Genomic DNA, 20,751 nt, shown 5'->3' with positions numbered 1-20,751 from the left:
AGGGTGGAGGATGGGAAAGGCAGCGGAGCACAACAGACACTAGTATGGCAATATGTAAATCAATGGATGTGTAACTGATGTGATTCTGCAATCTGTGTATGGGGTGAAGGTGGGAGTTCATAACCCACTTGAATCAAAGTGTGGAAAAAAAAAAGAATTGTTGCATCTGTGTTCATTAACAACATTGGTCTGTAGTTTTCTTTCCTTCATGTGTCCTTATCTAGTTTTTGTATGAGAATCCACATAACATTTCTTAAATGTTATTCAGAGAATACTGAGACATGGAGAAACAAGTAAGTAGTGCATATGGCTCATCCTATAAGTAGCAGATTCACAGATAGGACATAACTGGGTGACCCCAGCTGACTTCAGTTACCCTGGTGCTTGGGATTAAAAAGTGTTTGTTAAATTAAAAGTGCTTTCATATTCTAATCAACACAATGCTACCAAATTTGGGGTTTGATGATACCTTAAAACAAAAATTTTGAATTTTTCTCATTGTGATTAGGTTGAACACTTTATGTAAGAGCCATCTGCATTTCTTTTTCTATGATATGGCTGTTTATATTTAATTCTGTAAAATGTTTGTTTTATCATTTGTAGTAAATCTGTAAAAAAATTTGCTCTTTGCTATAAAAATAAATAAATATTCTTTTAAAAGTGCTTTCATATGCTTTATTTCTTTCAATGAAATGTTAGCAGCTATCAAGATAGCAAACATTACCCTATATTGTCTTCACAAGAAAATGAACTTTAATTCCCACAAAATTGGTGCAAAACGTAATGAAGAAAATTTAACTATAGAAATTGAGGATCAAAAAAAAAGAGATAGAAAAGTTGTTTTCATAATTTTCACCCACAAAAGAATTGAATAGCAAATTATACACATCAAGAAATCAAATGTTGGTCTATACCCAAAGGATTTAAAAACAGCATACTACAGGGACACAGCCACATCAATGTTTATAGGAGCACAATTCACAATATCTAAACAGTAGAATAAACCTAGATGCCCTTCAGTAGATGAATGAATAAAGAAAATGTGGTATATACACATAATGGAATATTATTCAGCATTAAAAGAGAATAAAATCATAGCATTTGCAGACAAATGGATGGAGTTGGAGAATATAATGCTAAGTGAAGTTAGCCAATCCCCCAAAAAAACAAATGCCAAATGTTTTCTCTTATTTAAGAATGCTGATTCATAATGTGGTTGGGGGTAGGGGGCATGGGAGGTTTAGATGTACTCTAGATAGAGCAAAGGGGAGGAAAGGGAAGGGAGCAGGTATGTGGGTAGGAAACACAGTGGACTGAGATGGACATCATTACCCTAAATACATGTATGAAGATACAAATGGTGTGAATATACTTTGTGTACAAGCAGAGATATAAAAACTTGTACTCTATATGTGTAATATGAATTGTAATGCATTCTGCTGTCATATATAACAAATTAAAAGAAAAAATAAAGAATACTAAAGAAAGAAATTGAAGAAGACCTTAGAAAATGAAAAGATCTCACATGTTCTTGGATAGGCAGGATTAATATTGTCAAAATGGCCATACTACCAAAAGCATTATACAAATTTAATGCAATTCCTATTAAAATTCCAATGGCATTCTTCATAGAAATAGAAACATTAGTATCAAATTCATTTGGAAAAACAAGAGGCCCAGAATAGCCAAAGCAATTCTTAACAAGAAAAGTGATGCAGGAGACATCACAATAACAGACCTTAAATTTATACTATGTCCTAACATTACATTACAAAGCCCTAGAAAAAGAGGAAAAAATCAACACCAAATGCAGTACAAGACAAGAAATAATTCAAATCAGAGATGAAATTGAAACAAAAAAATTTTTTTAATTGAAAAATAGTTGGTTCTTGGAAAAATAAGTAAAGTTGATAAACCTCTAGCCATGTTAACAAAGAGAAAGAGAGAGAAGTCCCAAATTACTAAAATATGTGATGAAAAAGGAAATATCACCATTGACACTACTAAAATACAGAAAATAATTGGAAAGAATTTTGAAAAATTATACTGCAATAAAATAAAATATCACAAAGACATCAACAAATTTCTAGAGACATATGAACTAACCAAACTGAAAATGGAGGACATACACGATTTAAATAGGCCAATATCAAGCAATGAATTAGAAGATACCATCAAAAGCCTATCAATCAAAAAAAGCCCAGGACCAGATGGATTCTCAACCAAGTTCTACAAGACATTAAAAGAAAAACTAACACCAATATTCCTCAAATTATTCCATGAAATAGAAAAGGAGGGAAACCTTCCAAACTCATTCTATGAGGCTATATATCATACTGATACCAAAACCAGACAAGGACACATCAAGGAAAGAAAACTTCAGACCAATATGATGAACATAGACACAAAAATTCTTAATAAAATTCTGACAAATCACAAACAAAAATATATTAAAAGATAGTGCACCATGATTAAATGGAGTTTATCCCAGGGATGCAAGGTTGGTTCAACATACAGAAATCAATAAACATAATTCATCACATCAATAGACTTAAAAACAAGAATCATATGATCATCTCAATAGATGCAGAAAGAGCATCTAACAAAATACAGCACCCCTTCATGTTCAAAATACCAGAAAAACTAGGAATACTAGAAACATACCTCAATATTGTAAAAGTTATAAAGGTTAAACCCAAGGTCAAAATCATTCTAAATGGAGAAAAACTGAAAGCATTCCCTCTAAAAACTGGAACAAGGCAAAAATGCCCTCACACTTTTATTCCTTGAAACTGTAGCCAGAGCAATCAGGCAAAAGAAAGAAATTAAAGGGATAAGAAAAGCTTGAGCTATCACTATTTGCCAATGACATGATTTTATTTTTAGAAGATCTAAATAAATTCCATCAGAAAACTTCTAAAACTAATAAATGAATTCAGCAGAGTAGCAGGATATGAAATCAATACCCATAAATCAAAAGCATTCCTATACATCAGTGATGAATCTATTGAAAATTAAGAAAACTACCAATTCACAATAGCCTCAAAAAATTACTAGTGAATCAATTTAACAAAAGAGGTGAAAGACCCCTACAATGAAAAATACAGAACACTAAAGAAAGAAATTGAAGAAAACCTTAGAAGATGGAAAAATCTCCCATGCTCCCAGATAGGAAGAACTGTTGTCAAAATGCCCATAGTATCAAAAGCATTATGCAGATTTAATGCATTTCCTATTAAAATCTCAATAAAATTCTTCACACAACAAGAAAAAGCAATCATGAAATTCATTTGAAAAAAATAAGAGACCCGGAATAGCCAAAGCAATCCTTAGCAACTAGAGTGAAGTAGGAGGCTTCACAATACCAGACCTTAAACTATACTACAGAGCCATAGTAAAAAAAAAATGGCATGGTATTGGCACCAAAACAGACATAAAGACCAATGGTAGACAATAGAAGACACGGAGACATACGCATATTAATACAGTCATCTCAAAAGGTGTCCAAAACATACATTGGAGAAAAGATAGCCTCTTCAACAAACAGTTCTGGAAAAATTGGAAATCCACATGTAACAAAATGAAACTAAACCCCTCTCACCCTGCAAGAAACTCGATTCAAAGTGGATCAATGACTTAGGCACTAGAACAGAGATTCTTCACCTAATAGAAGAAAAAGTAGGCCCAAATCTTCACCATGTTGGCCTATTATCTGACTTCCTTAACAAGACTCCTAAAGTGCAAGAAGAAAAATCAAGAATCAATAAATGGGATGGCTTCAAACTTAAAAGTTTCTTCACAGCAAAGGAAACAAGAACATGAACAGAGAGCCTACAGAATGGCAAAAAAATCTTTACCACATGTACCTCAGAGTATTAATCTCCAGGATATACAAAGAATTCAGAAAACTTAACATCACAAAACAATAACCAAATCAATAAATGGGCTAAGGAACTAAACAGACACTTCACAGAAGAAATACAATTGATCAACAAATATATGAAAAAAAAATGTTCAATGTCTCTATCAATAAGAGAAATGCAAACCAAAACTACTCTGAGATTTCATCTCACTCCAGTCAGAATGGCAAATATCAAGAATACAAGCAATAATAAATGTTGAGGATGTGAGGAGAAAGGTACACTCATACATTGCTGATAAGACTGAAAATTGTTGCAACCACTAAGGAAAGCAGTATGGAGATTCTTCATAAAGCTTGGAATGGAACCCGACTATTCCACTCCTTGGTTTATACCCAAAGGACTTAAAATCAGCATACTGCAGTGATAAAGCCACATCAATGTGTATAGCAGCTCAATTCACAATAGCTAAACTATGGCACCAACTTACATGTCCTTCAACACTTAAATGGAGAAAGAAAATGTGGTACATATATACAATGGAATATTACTAAGCCTTAAAGAAAAATGAAATCATGGCATTTGCTGGTAAATAGATGGAGATGGAAAAATCATGCTAAGCAAAATAAGCCAATCCCCAAAAACCAAAGCCCAAATGTTTTCTCTGTATGTAGATGCTAATTCATAATAAGGGGGAGAGGGACTAGGAAAGAATAGAGTTACTTTAGATTGGGTAGAGGTGAGTGAAAGAAGGGGAGGGGTTTGAGGGTAGGAAGTATAATAGAATGAATCAGACATTATTACCCTATGTACATGTATGACTATACAACCAGTGTGATTCTATATCATGTATAACCAGAAGAATAAGAAATTACACTCCAGGCTGAGGAAATAGCTCAGTTGGTAAAGTGCTTGCCTCCAATGTACAAGGACCAGGGTTCAATCCTCAGCACCACAAAACAAAAAGAAATTATACTCCATTAATATGTGATGTGTCAAAGTGCATTCTACTGTCATGTATAACTAATAAATTTTAAAATGTGGCTAAAGGCCAAAAATAATATATAAGATAGGAAAAGGATTATATCTCATCCAGTTTTATATAAAAGTAATTTTATAAAGCACCTCAGCAGATGAGAGCTACTTTTAATTACATGATAACTTTGAGAATTTAGTAAATCCAGTTTAATGATAAAGATTTATTTTCATGCCAAAAGTGTTCTGGCAAGTGTTTAGCTATATATATATTTCCAGTGACTAAAATTATCAGGCCCTTTGATCTGCTTTCTATAAAGTATATTTCCTTTACTTCTCTGATGTTTGAAAATATATGTGTCCATAGCTTATCTACCATATCAAGAGTCTAAAACAAAGTGTATAAAATAGTGACTTAGTGTGACTCAGAAATATCCATTATGTGCATGTGATGTACTAGGTATTTTTCTAGATACTGTAAGTGTAGTAGTAAACAGGTCCTGCCCTTGTGAAACTTGGCTGATAGGATTGACAGACAATAAACAGAGAACAAGTGAATATATAATATGCTGGATGTTAATGAGTGATAAAGGAAGACATAATCACAAAAGGGCAATAGGGTACTTCAGCAAGATTAACTTCTAGATTGGGAGACAGGGAAGTTGTACTAATACATACCTAAACCTCCACTCCAGAATTTGCTCTAGAACCTTAGAATGCAATCAAACTAAGTTGTATAGAAACAAAGCTCCATGGGAGTCCATCCTGATGGAGGCCACATAAAGAGCTGCTTTATTTATGCTCAATGTGCTTTGCTCATGTTTCCCGCTAATTTCCAATTAGCAGAAAATGAGATTTGTTTAAAAAATGGCTTCACAATTAGTCTGAAGTAATGAAAATGCCAAAAACAGAGAGTAAGTTCTGAATTAGAAATGACTTGACCCTTTGCTTAGAAATGAATCAACCAGAAGATACCAGCTGTTTCTATGTGTTAATCTCTTTCTACGAGGGAATTTTAAAAAATGGTCAAAGGAATGATTTAAGGATTAGAGGTTCACCAAGTCCTTCTTTACATGGAGGTCTAATCAACTTTTCTGTGACCACATACCAGGAAAATCCTCTAAAAAAAGTACACATTACATAGTGACCTTAAAATAGCATCCAGAAGCAGCTGACCAGATTAATCCATTGGTAACCAGTCTGGCACCACCTGGAGATCCAGCCTTATGAGGTATGCATAAACATGAAAATGATCATGAAACAACTTCAGCCTAGAAAGGATTTTAAGGGATTTTTTCCAAAATACAATTTCAAGATTCTGTGAGAGAGTAGAATAGAAACTTCAATTAACATTTAATTGAAAATTTTAGCCCAAAACCAATATTTTTAAAAGCAATAATTAAAATAATGTTTTTTTGGAATCATTTCACACTGGTATTATCTGCAGGGTAATTGGAGGTTAATTTCCTCTTATAAAAAGGTAAGATATTCAGAGTTTGTTTAATTACTCTTCAAAAACATTGTACTTGTAACATATTCTCTTCTACTTAATGGATTATTTTAAGAAAGTAGCTTTAGTTTCCTTACAACACAAAGATTCCTGGGTATTACATGAGTGAGATCCTGCCACTATAGGATGCAGGAACTAGGCTGACAGTAAGCCCCATGTCACATGTCACATAGGGACTTTTCTGGGAGGTGGACAAGGCTTTAGCCCTGCTGCCTCTTCTCCAAAGTTAAAAAGTATCTGAACGTTTGCTACCTAAAGGTAGATTAGAAAGAATGCATGAACTACATTCACATAGTATATAACTGTGTTTATTTTGTAAATATAATATATATAATATAAAGAATAAAGTCAAGTCTAAAGATATTTCATCCTTACATGAAGGCCAAACATGAACATTTTTTTAAATACTTATTTTTTAGTTGTAGTTGGACACAACACCTTTATTTCACTTGTTTATTTTTGTATGTGGTGCTGATGATCAAACCCAGGGTCTCGCACTTGCAAGGCGAGCGCTCTTCCGCTGAGCCACAACTCCAGCTCCAAACATGAACATTTAATTAATTATTATTAACTAGTAATTAATAATGATTACCTAGAATTTTTTATACTATTCCCTGAACATACTTGATGCTCTTTCCATTGTTCTGCCTTTGTTCATATAATCCCTATGTCTTAGTGTGACAGAGACTTTAATAAAAAGGTGGAGGAGTTGAGGATGTGTCATCTCAAAATATGTCAAATTGATATATTAACTAACTCAAGTTTGAATCACTTAAGGAACTGTAATTTAAGAAAATCCACTTGGTTTATCTTTTTTCTACATGCAGCAAGCCATAAAGATTCTTTTAGAAGGGATGTCCTTCACATAAGATCTAGAGGGACAGAAGTAATACAATCTATAGATGTATATAGTTTAGATGTATAGATTCTATCAGATTCTATAGAGACTATGGGTTCATATATAGAATACATATATAAAATTACAATAGGGAGTTCATTAGATTGGCTTACATCAGTAGAGGCTGGATAGCCACACAATAACCATCTGCAGGCTGGAGTTGCAGGGAAACCAGTTCAAGAAGCTGGAAGCCTCAAAAGGAGAGGGACCAGGTAGTCTGGAAGCTACCTGGAAAGTTTCTGGCACAAGTCTGTGTTCAAACGCTGAGGTTTGATATCCACGGTAATGGAGGCAGCAGCAAGCATACCTGCTCAAAAAAGTTGAGCAAGCACACATGAAAACTTTCCCCTTATTAGGTTCCATTGGGCCCCAGTCTATTGGACATGGCTGCCCACATTCAGGGCATGTCTTCTCCCTCAGTTGACCCACATGCCAATCATTGCTGGAAACACCCTCACGGACATACTTTATTAATATTCTAGGCATCTCTCAATCCATTCCAGTTGATATCCAAAATGAACCATCATATATGTCAAGGTCAGAAAATAGACTTGATCACCAAAGACTGGTAGTTGGGACTATAGTGGACCTGAACAAACAAATTCATGGTAACCCTTATCTTCCATTACCTTTTGCACACACACCCTGTGTATCTCTTAGTAACATCCCTAGAATTTACTACCCTAGTGCAAAAACCCATCTGTACTATCATTCCTGCACAAATTAATTTTTCTTTGTCTAGGAAGTATAAAAAATTGAGCTTTGATCATTTTTTTAGACTTTATCCTCTTGTGAAGATCCCGTACACATTATTTAATAAAACTTTTATTCTTTTCTCTTGTTGGTCATGTATTAATCTCTTGTTAATCTTTTGTATTAACTAAGTTCCTAGATTCAGTCAAAGAGCCCACACAAGAAGTAAGGGGTAGTACAGCATATCTCTCTCACCCCTACAAAAAAAAAAAAAAAAAAGCAAGTAAAAATGTAATTACAACAACCCTTGACCCCATATAAATATCTGGTAATTAGTTTGTTCTTCAGGAACTGAAGTTTGGTAAATGTACTTAAGAAGGCCCTCATTATGTAATAATAATTACTACACCCTTTTAAAGAATTTATTAAGTGACAGAATTTTTCAACAATTTTGGCATAGTGTTTCATTTAATTAGTTTCTATCTCCATTTCACAGAGGGGAAATTAAGGCACAAAAGACTTGCTCATGACACAGAAGAAATGAGTGGGAAAGCTCAGAATAATATTCAGATCATCTGCCTTCAGGGCCTGGGCCCTTAACTACTCACTCTACTGCAAGGCCACTTCCATGTGCATTTGGCACCTTACAATTACCAGAACTGTTTTCAAAATATCAATTTTGCTATATTCTCTGTGAAATTTTTCATAGTTGTACCCCATTCACACTGCTATGGAGATGAACAATAATTTCTCAAGGCAAGTGAAGTGGAGATGTTTCTACTGGCAAAATCCTTTATATATTGAACAACTCTTATAAAACATTGAATAATAAATTTTCATGTGTGTTAGATAATACACACACATATATATGTCTTTTGCTTTATTTTATGTGTGTGGGCTTTTTTTTTTTTTTTTTTTTTTNGAGGTGGGGAGGGGGGATGGTGGAGGATGGGAAATGCAGCGGAGCACAACAGACACTAGTATGGCAATATGTAAATCAATGGATGTGTAACTGATGTGATTCTGCAATCTGTGTATGTTGTGAAGGTGGGAGTTCATAAGCCACTTGAATCAAAGTGTGGAATATGATATGTCAAGAAATTTGTAATGTTTTGAACAACCAACAATAAAAAATTAAAAAAAAAACATACTGACATATACATGAAAAATATAAGAGATTTTTTTCAACAGAAATATTAGTAAAATTTTATGTTAGTGAAATTTGGAAGGGAATATCTTAAATTCATGAAACTATAAGTTAGTACAGTAATTTATTTACAGGAGTCTTTTCTGTGGAAATATTAGAGATGAAGCAATGATGTATGTTCTAAAGTGCTCAGTTCAGTATTGTTTTAAACAAGAATGATGATATAATGACAGAAAAATTGTGTAAATAAAGTCTGATATATATGTATAATGGAATACAAAACAACCATTATAATTTAATTTATCATTTGTTTTTGTTTTTTTTTTGACATATTAAGATTCCTCAAAAGATATTTTGAGCCAAAACTCTTTTCTTATAAATGTGTGCTTTTTTACAAACTCCCTGACATCTCAGCAAATAGATCATGGAGAGTCCAATGCAAGTTTTTCAGACATATCTCAATTCACAGGAAAGAATTATAGCTTAAGGAATCTGCAAGCCATATTTCTCAACCCATTACCTCTAATTCCAACAGTTGTAACTGAATCACACAATAATATTTTTAATGTACACACAGAGTCTATAGAAATTTAGGACAACTTAAAGGAATAATATGCAAAGATCAATTCAAAATCAAGAATATCATTAAGATTTGTTGTGAAAATAAGGGACCTATATGCTTACAATGCCACAGTGTTCAAATTATAGTTTTTAATATAACTTTTAAGGTTACAAATATGTCATTTATTAAAACCTGCTAAGGAAGAGAACTCACATAAAGCAATTTGCACACACACACCCTCCACACCAATCTTGTAAAAATCTAAATAAAACTTTCATACTATTCTGAGAACTTACTGGTTAGAGTATGTTGTTACTGGATATATTCATACACAGGACTGCTGTTTAGAGATCAATCATTTCTAATAATAGCAGTTTCAATAGAATTATTTTAAAATACTATAAATTATATACTACAACTTCCCTGGTTTGGAACATGCACAAATATAGAGAATCATGACAGCAAGCAGGTAGCCAGTCAGGTAGAAAGTGCTTCAGAGAGGAATGGGGGGAGGAGGAGAAGCAGACGTAGGGGTGAAGACAGAAAATCTCTTAGGTAAGTTGTCAAAACCCTCCGAGTGCCATTTCCTCTTCTGGCAGATGCTAGTTGTATTGGTATCTTCCCAGCCTAGGTAACTGAATTGCTGTGATGATCAAAGAATTTTGTGCAATCTGAAACCTCTTGGTTGTTATTAATCACTAAGCTAGCATATAAGTCTACTCTGAAACTCAGCTTCTTCATTTATACATTGTGGAGATACAAAAAATTAAATATTTCAATATTATTTTTTCAATAATACTCATTTTTCAAGTCAAATGTCAGGCATAGCTTGGAAATACAAAACTCATAACATCAGATCTTCTTTTTCCAACAATCCTCCACCCCCAGGCCTCAAAATAATGTTACAGAACTAGAGGCCATATAGAACACATTTTACAAACCACTGGCTTTAAATCTGCAAAATTCATCACTTAAATGGATCTTTCAATAAAAATCAAAGAGTTCTTTATTGTCTGGAGGCCTGCCCCTACTTCCAATAATCTCTCATTACTTTGAAAAATAAAATTACCTACTGCTACTTTTCTTTTTTAAAATGTGATAGCTGATTTAGCTGTAAATTAATTTTCTCTGTACTCAACAGCAAAAAGTGAGTTAGTAGATCCTCAAATACATTATAGGCAAATGATTCTTAGAGCATTTTATTTTTAACTAGTGTTCGTTCGTTTACAAAGTGTCTACATTAAAAAGGAAATGTTCTACATACCTTGGGTTGATTAATGACTCTTATGCTAAGAGGAGGGTCCCTCATAAAAGTCATGTGACCAATGAAAAGTATAATGAGAAACAGGAATATTTTCTAACTTCTAACAATGTTCCATTCATCAGATCATACTTACTTTTTCATTAAGCATGAAAGCAAGCATGACAAATGTGGAATCCTTTCCAAACCAGACTGCTATACCTCCAAAATGACTTTGCTGTAAACCCTGAAACATTTCCTTCTTTTATAGAACCAAGTATATGCTATTTTTCTGGAAATCATGGCTGGGTGTATGTGTATATGAACAACATACAAGTAGCCATGCCTTTTTTGCTCATGATCCATTTTCTATACATTTGAGTTTCCCCTATTAATTTTATTAAAAGGCATGTCTTTTTGCTCAAAACAGGCTATCATTTGTGATGGAACTGAATAAGTCTTTCCTTTAAGAACTTAAAGCTGGGGACGGCGCTGTGGCTCAGTGGTAGAGCTGCTTGCCTAGCATGTGTGAGGCACTGGGTTCAATCCCCACACCACATAAAAATAAACAAATAAAATAGAGGTATTGTGTCCAACTACAACTAAGAAAACAATTATAAAAAAAAGAAGAACTTAATTAGTCCCAAAGCTAATCACAATGAAATCCAATGTGATGGTCATCATTATACAAAATACATGTATGAAGACTTGAATTGGGTGTCAACATACCTTTCATACAAACAGAGATATGAAAAAATTGTGGTATATATGTGTATTAAGATTTGTAATGCAAAAAAAGAGTGCATGTATAATGGCATAAATTGGTATGAACACACTTTATATACAGAGATACGAAAATTGTGCTCTATATGTATAATAAAGGATTGTAATGCATTCCACTGTTGTCATGTATTTAAAAAAATAATAAATCAATTAAAAATCACTATTTAAAAGTAGAAGTTGATTTTCAATCTTTTATGGTCACAAAAATGCTTGTTAAATGAAGAAAACTATAAATGTTTAAATCATAGTAATATAATAAAATTACTTAATACCCTGATTAATAATTTTTCATATATTAATGCACCTGCAACCCATCTGTATTATTGAAACAGGCCCCCACTTTCACTTAGTCAACATAGCATGAATTCATTTTATAGTAAATATAGACATCATTTTCCTAACAGTTCTCTAATAATTCATTGTATGGCTGTACCAACATTTATTTTTACCAGTTTTATGTTAATGGAACTTAGAGCATTTCCAAGTACAGTTTTTACTCTTACACGTTGGGAATATCTTATCTAAAAATCTTAAATCCAACGTGCTCTAAAATCTGAAACTTTTTGAGCATCAACATGCCACAAGTGAATATTTCTACACCATGAAACATTTCCCTGCACAAAATTATTTAAATGTTGTATAAAATTACATTCAGCTCTAAGGTCTACATCAAATACAAATTAATTTGCTGTTTAGACTTGGACCCTATCCCCCAAGATATCTCACCATGATTTTAAAAAATATTCCAAAATTTTTAAAAATTCAAAATCAAAACACTCTGGTTCCAAGCATTTCAGATAAGGGATACACAATCTATTTACACAATTCAGAGATTAATAACCTCAGACTCAGGAGTGGTGTGTGTGTGTGTGTGTGTGTGTATAAAAAAATATGTGTGTATAAAAAAATATGTATGTATATATATATGAATATATATATATACATACATATATATATATATACACACACACACACACACACACATACAGCCCCAAGTATCCATTTACACTTCCACCAGCAGTAGTGTATGGGTACTCATTTTCCAACATTCTTTGGACAACACAAAATGTTATAAACAATGTGAAAAATCTCAACAAACCTATGTGCAAAAAATATAGTATCTGATAGATGGTACTAATGGCCCCAAACCTTTGCTCCTGCCTGTATTGATATCCTTTATCTGTGACTTTTTAGTCCCTCTTATTAAAAGATAAAATACAGTTTTCTTGACCCTTGATTCTGAGTTTGGACAGATTATTTGCTTTGTCCAATCTGATGTTAGACATGGCACAAGCAGAAATTTGATAAACATTTGTCTACTGGGGTTTTGCCTTTGCCACAAGAAAGTCATCCTTAATCCAGCCCACTGGTCCCAGGAAAAGGGTGAGATACACATGAGTTCCTAGCAGCATATAAAACACTTGAAGAAGAATTGCCTTAGCTAAATTTTACCTGCCAAGGCCAACCTACAGAGACATAGGGCCTGCCTATATTCAGAAACAAGAGCAAGCTCAGGCTATCCTAAAGTAGACAACCCTCAGACGACCAAAAGTCACATCTGTTAAAACAAATAATTGCTGCTTTAGCCTTTAAGTCTGGAGAAGGTTTTTTACTCAGAAATGGGCAACTGGTACATGATCTCCATTAATTTCAACATTTTTGGTTACTTTGTATGTTCTTGTACTTTTACATTTCTTTTATGGTTTCTCTGCTAATGTCACTCATCATTTTTTTTAGGATAGTAAACATTTTAGTATTAATTTATAATAGCCCTCATTTATGATATATACCTGATTTATTATATATTCTGCAATACTTTTTTTATTATTCACCTTTTACATGCTGATTTTAGGATGTAAAGATTATAATTTATGTGGTTAAATGATTAATATTTTCCTTTACTATGCCCTGAATTGCTTAATTTGAAAGACTTTCTTCCAACGCCAAGGTTTTTTAAATATTCACCTATGTTTTCTTTCTATACTTACATTGTTTCTAGTTTTACACTTAAAAGTTTCATATCTGGAATATATTTTGGTATAAAGGGATGAAACAGAGAATCCAAGATTATTTTTAAATAGCCAGATATGTCAATACCATTAACTAAATAATTCATTTTTTATTCCACAAATTTATAATTACATATGAACCATATACCAAATTCTCCAAAAATAGTTGAATTTATTCCTAGTATTGTATTTCATTGACTCGTTAGTACTTTACTGTGCAAACCTCAATGATTTATTTTTTGTTAGATAAGCTTTATATACATTTTTAATCTTGGTGAAGAAACCCACATTTATTATTTTTACACCAAAAAATTTGTGTAGGGCATTTTAGAAATTTATTCTTTCAAATCAATTTTAAAGATATTTGTTACAGTTTAAATTTTTTCATCTCTTGAATAAATAATTATATAATCTTTGAAAGTCTCCTGTCAAATAAATAAAATTATAAATAGTGAGGAAGGAAATATTTGTTCTTCAAAATATGGAAAATTTTATTTTGCATTATATATCATTTTATACAAAAATTGAAGGCAGAGATTTAATCAAGGATTTTTGCATCTTCTTAGTTCTAAATTCTTAAACTATATGTGTTCAAAATGGACAGGATTTTCTATTTATAAAGTACACAAAGCTTTTTTGGTGATTGTTTTACAAATCATTGTGATTTTATTTCAGAAAGTAAAATCTGCAGGTGAGCACTACTCAAAGGTCTTCCAGGAGTCTTCAACATTCAGCCTTCTCAATCAAGGGCCTCTAAACTACATGTTCTGGTCAGATTCTCCCTCAAGTTGTTAGTGGATAACTGAAATCACTCAAATCCACCCATTGTCATTGCCAATATTCAAAAGAGATCAGAATCCAGACTGCAAGAAGAATGTAAATAAGTACACAAAGAATCTTCTAAGTCATATTTTTGTTTTGTTCTTGTTGCTAATATAGTTTACAAATTAGAAAAATATATTATTTAAGCAAGTCAGGTGGAGGAGAGTCTAGTGTACAGCCAGGGTTGAGAATCATTACAAATGAGCCACACATCTTCCCATTCTATTATTAAATAACAAAAATTATTGCTCACACAATTATCTTTCTTTAAAAACAAATAGTTTTCAGTTAAAGAGAGGAAGAAAATTTTAACAGTGCTCTCTACTTTAGAATTTGCCATAAAGAAATAAAAGGAAGAAGAAAAAGTGCTATAAAAAGAAACATCTGTCACTGAAATCTTATTTTTTTCTTGGAATATTAACTCTTTGAGATTGAAAATAACTAATTCGCTACATTCACTGGAATAACCTTATCAGGAGACACAGTATTTCTAAATATTCTTGAATTACCAACAGATTTTCAACCTAGGCCACTTACCTTTACTATTATAGGGTCTCAATTACCTTTCTTTTTTATCAACACCTACTTTGAATTAAAAACGTATAGTGTATTAGATTATCCTTTCTTGCATCCTATATACCACAAAATGTTCCCAGGCTTTTTCTCAGGTGAGAAATACTTGAAAAAGAGAGATGTAAAAGTTAAAAGAGAGAGAGAGAGAGAGAGAGAGAGAGAGAGAGAAGGCACAATTAGAGGACTATTTTTGTGTGTTGTTTGTTTTCTCCATGGGCTCAAGAGTATCATTCTGTGTTAATGATTTCTGATTTTATTTTTAAGCTTTTATTTTGTTTAGTTTTTGGTTTTACTCATGGAAAGACAAACTGAATTTACAAGGTTACTTTGCAGAGACCCAGCATTTTAGAGGAGTTTCACTTTGTTCTATATCTGGAAAGATAAACTGACCTCTAACCTTTTGCATGATCTGTAACTCTCCAAAACCTGTAAGAAAACCACAGAAACAACCACATTTACGCACATCAGCACCATAACAAAACCATGTGAGCTATGAGGTGGAAATAACAGGCTCGGGCCAGTGCTGCTGGAATGCGCTTGTGATATAAACATGCAGAAGAATGGCCCTTCAAAGAAAGCCCTACAAATCGCAAACAGCATTTAACTTGTGAACATGCAGTTCGGCAGTATGCTTTCTCAGGAACAAGTTCTGGCAAGAAGCCAGCCTCCATGTCATCTTTTTTGTGTTCTTTTTCCTTCGGATTTTAATATAGGATCAACTATCAACTCTCAACTGCTAATTAATGGAATTAACCTATCAACTATCAAACTGGCCATAGCTAGACTGCTAAGCTTCTCCAGGTCATTCAGACTAGTCTCTTGTTTTCTATGCATGAATACCAATGCTATTCTTTTTGCCATGGTTGTGAGTGGTTCATAAAAACTGTCATTAACATAGTGGGTACTCATTTGTCTTGTGAGGTTGGAACCGGGTTCTAACTAAGAAACGTGAGAATGCTAGTTATCTCTTGATTATTTTCTGTGATTGTACACTCTTCCTTCAACAGCCTGATTCTTAGTTCATGGCAGGCACTCTATCAATTTCTTCTACCTTTCACTTGTTTTGCAGAAGTAGTCTCTGCTTGCCATTTGGGACTTTCCTAAGTAATTAAGCCCTTCTCCATCATAAGACTGCTTTTTATTTTCTTCAGAGTACTCATCACTCTCTGACATATTCTTTTTTTAATTTTGGATGCTGTCTAGCTTCCCCATGAAAGTTTTTCTCCAAAATAACAGGGAAAACTTTGTCAAGGGAGAGCTTGAAGGCTTTCAATAAATATTAATTGAATAAAAGAATGAGCTGTGATAGCCAAAGGAATTAACTGTTATGAATATATAATAGCCTGATATGTCAAATGTCAATATTAATCTACAATAAAAAAGCTGTGTTTAGGCTGTACCATTAGTTTAAAATTAAAACTCAGTCATTTTTTAAATGTTATGTTAGACATATTTAGATTTGAACAGGATTATTTACCTTGTATTACTCCTTTTCATCTATTCCTTATAGGAAGAAAGAAATGCATAGGCCCCTATTATTAAAACCCAACTCTGTAGTTCTTATGCATCACACCAAACCAGGGAGGAATACACCATATTAAAAATGCTACTGATGTTTCTATTCTTGCAAAACACTTTCTGATTTCCAAATGGATTTTCAAATGAAATAAGGAAAGAAAGCATTCCCATATTTTGGATGTTTGCTTTATTTCCCTGTAGCCCTTTACAAATGCATCTATTTTCAAATTTAAATAATTTTACTTTATTCCAAAACAAATATCCTCACTGCAAAATCTTTCAATCTAAGAAGTCTGTATCTGTCAAGTATTAAAAGTGTCTGTGGTAGCAATTTATGTTGTGTAGGCATGAAATTTAGCCTCTCCAGAAAGAAACAAACCTTGTTAGGACAACATTCTGAGTTTATTACCTATCCCACTCAATCTAGGCACCAGAATCTCTAATTTAACACTTGGTGTGGTTCCTCTTGTCCAAGTATTCACAAATATCAGTTCCTAAAAGTGTTCTGTACCTCGATAACTTACAGAAAACAAAACAAAATCATTCTGTTGAAGATACTGAATCAATACTCTAAAATTCTCTCTTGTCAATCCAGTCATACCTTCTAAGCTCTAAGGAATATACAATAAGTCCTGATATTTTGCCAGTTGCTCCTCATAGAAGAGTGATGGTGACCTTTGGTCAGTTTAGAAAGACTGTCTATACAGGGAGTAAGAACTTGGGACTCTGGAGTCAGCTGTCAGGGTCTGATCCAGTCCTGCCAACAGTTTGCTGTGGACTTTAAGAAGGTTGGTGGGTCTCAGTGAATGTTGGTCCTCCACAGTAGGAAAACAATAATCCCTAACATATATATTGATGTAAGAATTATATGTTTTAAGGCACATGAACCGTTCAACACAGTACTGAACACACACTCAGAAAGACAGAAACATCTGCTCTTTTGTGACCAATATTTCCCTAATTTGTAGTTAATCTTTAAGTTTTATTAAGAAATATTATACTATGATTTTTGCCATTATATCTACATGGGTAGTAAATTATTTCTGTTGTGGATGGCTTCCGGATGACTGTTAGCACGGACTGAAAGACAATTACTGATACCATTTGGATCTTTTCTGTACAGTCTACTATCCCTTGTTGCCCTTGAGCCATTTCAATGTTTTATCTTGGGAACTTTACTATATTTTTTTACTCTTCAATTTAGTCTTCTCTCAATTTCTGAATCATCTAGTAGCAAGTCTGTATTAGTTGGTGGCCTTGGAGGGAATCTGCATCCAGTCTGCATGCTCACACTATGTCCCTAAAACCTCTCTCCATGATCAGGCCCTCTGCTCCAGCCACCACATCCTCTCTGGGAAATAAACTGACTCTCCATACATCACAGTAATGAAAAGAGGATATGACAGAAAAAGATTACTTTTGTTTAATGTTAAATTAAATGAATAGAAGACTATTATCTTGAGCCTATCTCCATAATTTTTCTATATAAGAAACTGCAACCTAACTTAGTATGTAAACTAACTGAAACCTAACTTAGAAGTATGCTTTTGTTGTAACTGATAGCCAGATCTGTGCCAATCACAGGCAACCAACTGGTCAGACCATATCCAAATGAGGCAAACACCTGCTATGACCTAACAAGTCACTTCTGCCACTTACTTCCATGTTCTCTCTATGAATACACACTTCCCACATCCTAGAGCTCTGAACTTCCCCTTCTGAATGCTGCCCAATTCCTAAATTGTTCTTTGTTCAAGTAATCTCTGTTAAGTTTGTCTTTTCTTTTAATAATAGAAAGAAAGAGACATTTTATGCCTAAAGATAAAGCCTCTTGGTTCCCACTGCCCACAAAAGTAAAATCCTAATATTTTCTGCATTAAGTGATTTAAGTATCAATCTTCCCCAATAAATAAGGATATTATCACTGAATTACTTTTTGACTAATATCATGTGGTTATGAGCACAATTAGAGGCTATAAATAAGCATGAATACATTAGGCTTCCACAGTATTGATGAAATATATGGCCAAGAGGTCATAGTTTTGCTTTTCTTATTCTCAGAGTTTGTGAAAAGGGAGAAAAAATTGATCTTAATAGCTGAGAAAATGTCAAAAAGACCAGTTTTAGTGTTTTAGACTGGTATAATTTCTATTAGAATAAATTTAATAATAATAACTGTAGAGCATAATCTCTATTAGGTTAAATTTAATAACAACAATTATCTAGTAATGTCAGTCACAGGTGCTCAATATTGACCTTTAAATGCTATATTTGCCTTGATAGTCTTCTATAGTAACATTGATATGCTGATTACAAAAAAAAACCCTATTTGTTGTAGAAAATTTTGTTAAATACATAAAGAAATACAGATAAGAAAACTTAAATTATCTGGGTTTTCTCCTTTCTCCCTTAGACAGTGACCCTATCTAGACAGCCACTATCACGATTTCTAAACAGATTGGAACTATCAGGCTACAAACTTGGGAGTAGACATTTGCTTTGTTTTCTTGACTTCAGATCTTTCTGACTTCTCAAACCTTTTTGGTGTTAGAAACAATATTAGACAACACATGGTAAATTTGTTTATTTATTTAATTTTTTCTTCAGTAAAATCAGGATTTCCTCGCCTACTTTTATCCAGGATATTCATATATCCTGGGATGCAGGATTTTAGTTTCATTCCTCAGACTCATATAAACATAAAACATCTGAAGAGATGTGAGATGTGGAGGGTGTCTTGACACTGCTCCCTAGGACAGATATGATAGATATTGTTGCTGCTTCCAACACAACACTGTGCTCTTCATGTGGCTGCCACAGAAAACTACTACCAGGAGTTAACCCTAAAGTGTCCCCCATTCTTGCCCCATCTTTGTATCCTTTACTCAAAATGCAATTTAAACAATAAGCTACTCTATTCAAAATTCAGCCTCTGGAGGAATATCCTTTCTTCACTGTCCTTCTAGAGTTAAACCTAAATGGTGTAATTCTATACAATTCTCTTGCCTGCTTCCAGCAAATGACGCCTTATGATATAGAGCCATCCTATAAAGCAGATGCAAAATTGTTCACCCTCAGCCAGCTAGCCACTGGGACCATCCATGAAGTCATAGGGTGAACTGAAGGATGAAAGTAAAGTGGTGGCACACTGAATATGTGAATGATCTTTTTTTTTTCAAGTTTAACACTATTATTATTTTTATTTTACATAAAATAATGAGAGGGAGGTATTTTATGCTTTCTTGTTGTTTTGTAGAAATTCTAAACATATATTCAGAACAGTAATTCTTAGCTATACAAGTTACAAGTATGTTCTCCCAGATTGTTGCTTATTTTTTTTTATTAGCTACACATGACATTACAATGATCTTGGCAATTCATACATTTGAACCAATTGGGGTATAATTTCTCATTTTTCTGATTGTACAGATTGCAGACTGTGAATGATCTTTTTAGGAAAGGTACTTTTGCTTTCAGGACCCACTGAGTCCTATCTGAAAATAACTATGCCTGCTTAATTATGAAGTGTAGTTAGGGCCTTCCCAACTTTAAGACCAGATGGATCTTATATAATAGAGTTCACAATGGACAGCTTCTTTCAGTAAGAGTATTAGAAGAATATTTATCTCTACAGTATTTTCTTAATGTGAGTTATGATGCTGGAGGAAAGATAAAAATATAGACTGAGATAGAGTGATATGAATCAAATTTCCATCCTAATGTGGTGGGGGGAAGACAAGGAAAGATAAAAAGCCATTACAAAGGTATATTATTGAGTTCATTTCTGTAAACAACATTGGCTTTTCGGAGAGATAAAAAAAAAAAAAAAAACCCAGCCTCTAACAGATAGGAATGGCCTATACCTACCAGCTAGACTGGTTTTGCAAAACTTGGCATTAACAACTGGATCTCAACACTCTCCTGTCAGGTGTAAGCAATTTCCCAGAACATCTTCAGATAAGACCATGACGTGGGTATAATGGTTAGGACAAAAAGACCATTTCATAATCACATCTGAAAAGAGATGCAAAACATGAACACAGCCCAAAACACAAAAAAGACCAACATCCCCTAACATAGCTAGTATGATTCTTTTTTTAAACACTTAAATTTAAATATATATATATATATATATATATATATATATATATATATATATAT

This window comes from Marmota marmota, unplaced genomic scaffold, assembly GCF_001458135.2.
Source record: "Marmota marmota marmota unplaced genomic scaffold, marMar, whole genome shotgun sequence".
In the NCBI taxonomy this organism is placed as follows: Eukaryota; Metazoa; Chordata; class Mammalia; order Rodentia; family Sciuridae; genus Marmota; species Marmota marmota.
This window is presented reverse-complemented; position numbering follows the sequence as displayed.